The following is a 6,903-nucleotide window of genomic DNA, read 5'->3' on the forward strand; positions in this document are numbered from 1 at the left end:
CCCCTTCTCATTTTGGTTGTCTTGGAACTCTCTATGTAGACCAAGCTTGGCCTTGAACTTGCAGAGAATCACCTGCCTCTGCCTTCCAAGTGCTGAGATTAAAGACCTGTACTACCATGTCTAGAAAAACTGCTTTTAAAAAAGAATATTAATATTAGCCTATTTTTCTATAAAATTTCATTAATTCTCATCAGATTTTCAAAAGAATGTTTTGTTGTTTACATTTTATTGCCAAAGTAATTTTCTTCAAGGTCACTCAGCTTGTAAATGAGAACAGTATTTAAAGTTGCATATTTCTGACCTGAATGTGAATACAACCCCCTCACACACCACTACTATACAGGACTAAATGAACTATGAAGACTCTCATTAATTGGTAGTTAATTATACAAATGACAATGACTATAAAGTGATTGGTAACTACACAAGATTTAGAAAATCTGGCTTTCTTAAAGTGTCTATGGAATAGCATTTTCCCCTCTTCTTTTTGCTGTTTTGTTAGTACTGAAATGAGATCATATGTTCTTAACACATGCTAACTAGTAGAAAAGAAAGGAAGGAAGAATTAAAAGACTCAAGTCTTGCAGAGTAGACAGCATTTTGGTTGTGGGTGTTTTGAGACATAGTCTCATATATGGCCCACACTGCCCACAAATTCACAGTTGTCTTTCCTCAGCATCCTGAGTACAGGGATTACAGGTACATGCCACCACTTACTCCTCAGGTCAGCTGGCTCATGCACTGACTGGGGAGAATAAGAAGCAGTGCCAAAACTAGGGTGAAGACACATGCTCAGGGAACCCACCTTGGGAACCCTGGTTTTAGGAGGCTCCAGAATCATTTCTGTCTCCCTTCTCTGTAGGAACCATATGGGAACCGTATGCATGCACACAGACGGTCTAACTGCACTAGCTCCCTTTCTCCTAACAGACTCTCCTAACAGAGTCCTTTGTTCCAACTATCAACTTTGTTTGATAAAATGACTCGGAGACCAGCACTCCCATCTGGTGCAGGGGCTGAAGCCATTCCACAACACACCCTACAGGAAGTAGCTTGAGATACTCAGCTGATTGATGTCCACAGCAGTAACCTTGTAGCAGGGTGGGGCAGGGACTGGTGAAGCACAAGAAAATTCTTTAGCCAATGAGTCAGATAAGCCCCAAAGCCTCTGACCTTAGAAGTCCTCCAGGAAGCAACCCTATTTCTTAACTATTTTTTTTTTCAAAAATATGAGGGGAGACACATAAGCTTCTCTACGCAGTGTCCCCGAATGATTTCATCAGCTAATTCAAACGTAATGTGCAATCTGAAGAAGGGTAAAAAAAAAACAATTGCTATCTTTCTAAAAGAGGGTTGTGTAATTTTCTTTCTCTTTCTCTCTTTCTCTCTTTCTCTCTTTCTTTCTCTTTCTTTCTTTCTTTCTTTTTTTGTTAGATATTTTCTTTATTTACATGTCATATTTCCCAGTTTCCCCTCCCCCCCAAAAAAACCCCCAAAAAACAAAAAACAACAAGAACAAACCCCTGTTCCCTCCCCCTCCCCCTGCTCACCACCCCACCCTCTCCCGCTTACTGGCCCTGGCATTCCCCTACACTCCCGCACAGAACCTTCACAGGGCCAAGGGCCTCTCCTCCAATTGATGACCGACTTGGCCATCCTCTACTATACATCCTCTACTATACGCATGCTGCTGGAGCAATCAGCCCCACCATGTGTACTCCTTGGTTGGTGGTTTACTCCCTGGGAGCTCTGAGGGTACTTGTAAGGGACTTTCCTGTGTATTTTAGCATAGCCAGCAGCAATCACTACATACTATTAGCAGCGCCCTATCAATGACAACATTCAGGACACAGAAATTGGTATACATAGGTTTGAGGCTAGACAGGACTACTTAGATCCTATCTTTAAAAAGAAAGAAGAGACAAGGAGAAAAAGAGAAAAGAAGGAACAGTGTCTTTGGACACTGCTAAATGTCTCCAAGGAGCAAAAGTGCTCTGTGTAAGAACCAGGGCATAGTATGAACTTTACATCAAACTCACCTTTCAGTTCCATGTAAAAGTTTATTTGCTTGTTGCTTGAGTAAGCTATTTTTTAAATATTTTAAAATTCTGTGTATAAGTCTGTATGTTCCTGTGTGGGTTTGTACATGTGAGTACAGAAGCTAGAATATCTCCTAGATTGGTTGGTTACAGGAAGTGGTGTGCAGTGGGGGTGCCAGGAACTGAACTTATGTCCTCTGAAGGACAGAAAGCTCTTAACTATTGAGTCTCTCTCCAACTCCACTGAGAGAGTTTGTTTTGTTTTGTTTTGTTTTTTCTCTTAAACTCAAGTCTTCCCCTACCTCCCAGGGTGTTTTTCTATATAGCCCTGGCTGTCCCAAAAACCCATTCTGTAGACCAGGATATCCTCAAGCTCACAGAAATACACCTGCCTCTGCCTCCCAAGTGTTGGGGATAAAGGTTTGAGATGCTATGCCCAGCTAAGTAACATTGTTCTTATGTTCAGGTACGAAACTGGTGGCAGGAAGATCTTGTGAGGGCCTCCGAGTGTTTCCCATGACTCTCGTACCATCCCTGAGAAGGACAGATTGTTGAAGTCTTAAGGAAGGTAAGAAGAAGCACATTCTTCTCATGGCTAGGTTTTCCAGTCAGGACAACTGAGACTTGGGAACCATCCCTTTGGCAGGAGACAGTCCTTTAGCACAGTGCCGCCTCTGGGCAGGGCCCTGACTGGATTGCCTGCGGGACTAACTGGCAAAGAAGTCAACTGTACCAACTGCCAGGTCAGAGCTGCTCTATGTCCCCACAGGTTCATGGCTTACTGCACATGCATAGTCATCTAGCTTCAAATTGCCCAGGTGTTCCTATTTTGTCCAGGCTGGCCTTGAACTCCTGGCTTCAAGGAGCCCGCCTGCCACACCAGTGCATTGGGCTCCAGCATAGTTTTTAAGGGTCCAGGCTGAGTCTGAGAGCACTTGTACTTATTCAAACACATAGCAATAAACTGTCTAGTTCTGCAAGTCTGTGCTGATCTCCAGAATCCATGCTCACTTAATAAAAGTTATTTAACAGTAAACACATAGGCTGCATTCTGGTTTTTTTTTTTTTGAAATAGATTTTTCTTTCTTTTTATACAAAACTGTATGATGACTTGTAGCTGAGAATGCGAGGTACAGATATTATATGTAAAGAATAAGCTCAAATCAAAGTGCTCAGTCCTTTCCCTTGGTTAATGATATATTTGTTTGTTGCTTAAGAATCTTTTTGCTATCAAAAGTTCTATTAGCATTTTTTGATGACATTCCATTCATCAAAATGGCTAGGCTGAGGCACTAGGCTTCTTAGGACAGTGCACTGGGCAGCAGCCTTGGATTGTGTCAAGGGTGCTTATACTTAAAATACTAAGTGGCAATACTTTTTATTTTTTGGTTTTTTAAGACAGGGTTTCTCCGTGTAGCCCTGGCTGTCCTGGAATGCCTCATTCTGTAGACCAGGCTAGCCTCGAACTCAGAAATCCGCCTGCTTCTGCCTCCCAAGTGCTGGGATTAAAGGCGTGCACCACCACCACTCGGCTTTTTATAATTTTTTTTTTTTTGGTGTGGCAATACTTTTTAAGTGATTTTTTTTAGACTTTATTTTTTAAGATTATAATATAATTAGACCATTTCCTACCTCCAACCCCTCCCATGTTAGCCTTGTTCTTCCAAATTCATGTCCTCTTTATCTTTAGTAGTTGTTACTTGTATGTGTGTGTGGCGACACACATACAGACACAGACATACACACACAAAGAAACACACATACACATTCATTCTTAAATATATAATTACAACCTGCTCAGTCTTTATAATGTTACTTGTATATGTGTTTTCTGGGCTGACCATTAAATCACCAATTAGGGAAGACTAGTTCTCTTTCAGTATTCCTTAGTTGTCTGTAGTTCTTTGTTCTGGGGGCAATACATTAAAAAGAGAACTAGAAAAGTTTGACATACTGCAAACCATTTCTTTGCCTCCTCCCCATTCAGTTGGTAGTTGGGGGTGGAGAGGATTATCACAGTGCATTGGAATTCTAGGGGGTGAGGCAGTGGAGGGTAGATACATAAGGGTTACAAATACCAGCAGCCAAATTTTGGGTTTGCTCCAGAGAACAATTGACATTCTGTAATCTCCCCTTAAAGGCACAGGACAAGGAAGCTCCCTGAAGTATTTCAACATAGGAAGTTCCTCATCTCTTTGGAAATGCATCATTAGCTAAACACCTGCATCAACAACTGTTTGTATATAAGTCTCCCTCAGCAGGGAAAGTGTCCAGGACATTCTTCACCCAGATATAGATTATCACCAGAAAAACAAAGACAGGCCCACTTAGAGGCAGTGCTGCTAATACACAGAGTCATAATCAGATTAGCAGGACACTGCCTGTAATACAGCATTTAACTTAAACAGCTAGTGCCTATCCCAAATGCAGCAATGTTCCCCCAGAGCAGGATTTCTACAGAGGGCATCGCTGCCTTCCAGGAGACACTGGTTCTTACAACTGGGAAGTTACTCTTGTTAGTACCCACAGGTTTGTGACGCTGCTCAACACTCTCCAATGCACAAGACAGCTCCCCACAAGAAAAAACAACCCAGTTAAAAATGTTAACAAGCTGAAGGTGAGAAAGCCAATTTAGGGTATTTTATTCCTTGGACCCCAGCTGCCATCGGAGTAGTTCTGGTGAAAAAAATAAAAACAAAAACAAACAAAAAACTCAAAATAAGCCAAGGTTCAACTGTCACTAGGTAAGGTTGGAGGCATGAGGCGGAGTATACCTCCTGCAGCCGCTTTAAAGGGGATCTACACCTCCATCAACAGACAGGTTTTCCCTGGTTTGATTTCCCTTCTCTCCTAAGACAGGTAGATAATTCTGATGTCACCTGCCTTATCCACTAGTGACTCGTTTACAGGCAAGTATACTAACTGGCACACCTTGGATGAGCTGATAATGCCTCTGTACTATGGTGAAAGGAGTAAAGAAGTGTCTGTGCAAATTGGCAGCCTTTCAGCACCATGCTGGATCCATCATCCAAGGGTTTTCATGTGTGCACAAAAGAGGCTGCCTAAACATGTTTCCCCGAGGGGGCAGGGATCAAGGACTGTGACTACAGAGCTTCTCACTCTGGTTTGCTGGGAGGCTGTCCAACGCTGTCTGTCAGAGAAGCTGCAAGTTTCACTGACCCTAAACTCTGCTTAGCTTCTGGTAGGACAGTAGTTCTCAACCTGTGGGCTGCAACCCCTTTGTTGGGGGGTCAAAGGACCCCTTCACAAGGGCCATATAGCAGATATTTACATTACGATTCACAACAGTAACAAAATTATAGTTATGAAGTAGCAACAAAACACTTTTAGGGTTGAGGTCAGCACAGCATGAAGAGCTGTATTAAAGGGTCACAGCGTTAGGAAGGTTGAGAAGCACTGAGTTAGAGCAGTGCCAGGAAGTCTGCTGCTGTGCTTCCATCCGGCTAGCCAACCTCTAAAATAAGGAGGAGTCTGGGGGCGGCTGATGCCGTTCAGTAGGTGGACTACTTGGATAGCAAAGCCCTGATCCCACTCTCTAGCACTCCATAAAGCAAGGCATGGGTGCTTGTAATCCCTGCACTTGAGGCAGAGGCAGGAGTCAAGTGTGACTGCTGTTGGGGAGGGGGGACAAGGTTGCAAAAGAAAGGTGGAGTTAAGACTCGGAATGATCTCAATCTCAATGCTTGACAAAACCTACAATTTCTTTTTTTTTAATTAATTAATTAATTAATTTGTTTTTTTTTTTAAAGACAATTTCAAAACAAGGCAACCCTCTTGTTAACCATCAGATTGAGTAGTTTTGGTTTTTTGATTTTTAGTTTAGTTTAGTTTTGTTTTCTCTTACTTTTCCCAGGAAGGTCACACTAGGGGAATTCTTTGGCTCAAGTTTCACTGCTACAAACAAAGGTCCCTCCTTTCTTATTAGACATACACAATTCCTTCTCCTTAGAAACGGAATTTCCTGAAAAGATTAGCTAACATCTTCTCCTTAGAATTTTCTGAAAACATGGTTCACAGTCATAATTTCTGGAAAAGCCTCTTCCTTTCTATTTCCCACAGAGGGTAGCAGAGAGAAGGAGCCTTGGTAAACGTCCCAGTGCGGACGGCTGAGGACTTTACCTGCTTAGAATGGAAAGGCCTCTTCTGTTGGTGTCTAAATGATGCTCACTAGCAACCAGATTCTACAAATCCTGTGGAGGTGATGAAAGGAAAACTTTCTCTAGGAATAGTAACTTTTAGTTTCCCCACAGACTAACTGCAACTCTATGGTTTAGAAGTACTGCGGTCCCAAGTCAGCCTGGAGGCCCTCCATAGTGTGGACAGTCAGCCTGGAGGCCCTCCATAATGTGGACAGTCGGCCTGGAGGCCCTCCATAGTGTGGACAGTCGGCCTGGAGGCCCTCCATAGCGTGGACAGTCGGCCCCTTCCCCACAGCGTTAGTCAGGTCAAAGCCTGTGGCTGCCTAATAGAATCTTATCTTTTCTTAGATTCTGTGCTAAAGTATGCTCCTATTAAAAAGGAAAACTTTAAGCTAAAATGCCTCTTAATATTTATGTTCATTTGATTCTTATTGAAAATGCTTTGCATCTGAAAGCTGAATCATGCTTTATCACTCTGGTCTGCTGCAAGGAAAGGTTAGTTAACTACTGAACTACAACACATCAATCCAGAAACTCAAACTCCCATCATGAACATGATTCCGTCCTTAGAATGGGTCCAGAAGACCTTTATGCAACTCCTAGAGGGCTGGGCAAATAACAGAAAGCTTGCCTCTCACTGTTTTCATTTCCCAAGAGCTCAGCCAAGAGACTGTCCCTCCCTTCTGACCAAAGTCCTCTGCTGG

The 6,903-nt window shown here is 42.7% G+C and overlaps 1 protein-coding gene across 21 annotated transcripts in view; it reads right to left on the bottom strand.

Annotated features, from left to right (window-relative positions):
• Positions 1 to 6,903, bottom strand: part of LOC116096585 (microtubule-actin cross-linking factor 1) — a 353,064-nt gene that overhangs the window by 75,814 nt on the left and 270,347 nt on the right. The window lies entirely within an intron of this gene.

Source organism: Mastomys coucha, unplaced genomic scaffold (assembly GCF_008632895.1).
Source record: "Mastomys coucha isolate ucsf_1 unplaced genomic scaffold, UCSF_Mcou_1 pScaffold18, whole genome shotgun sequence".
NCBI classification, from domain to species: domain Eukaryota; kingdom Metazoa; phylum Chordata; class Mammalia; order Rodentia; family Muridae; genus Mastomys; species Mastomys coucha.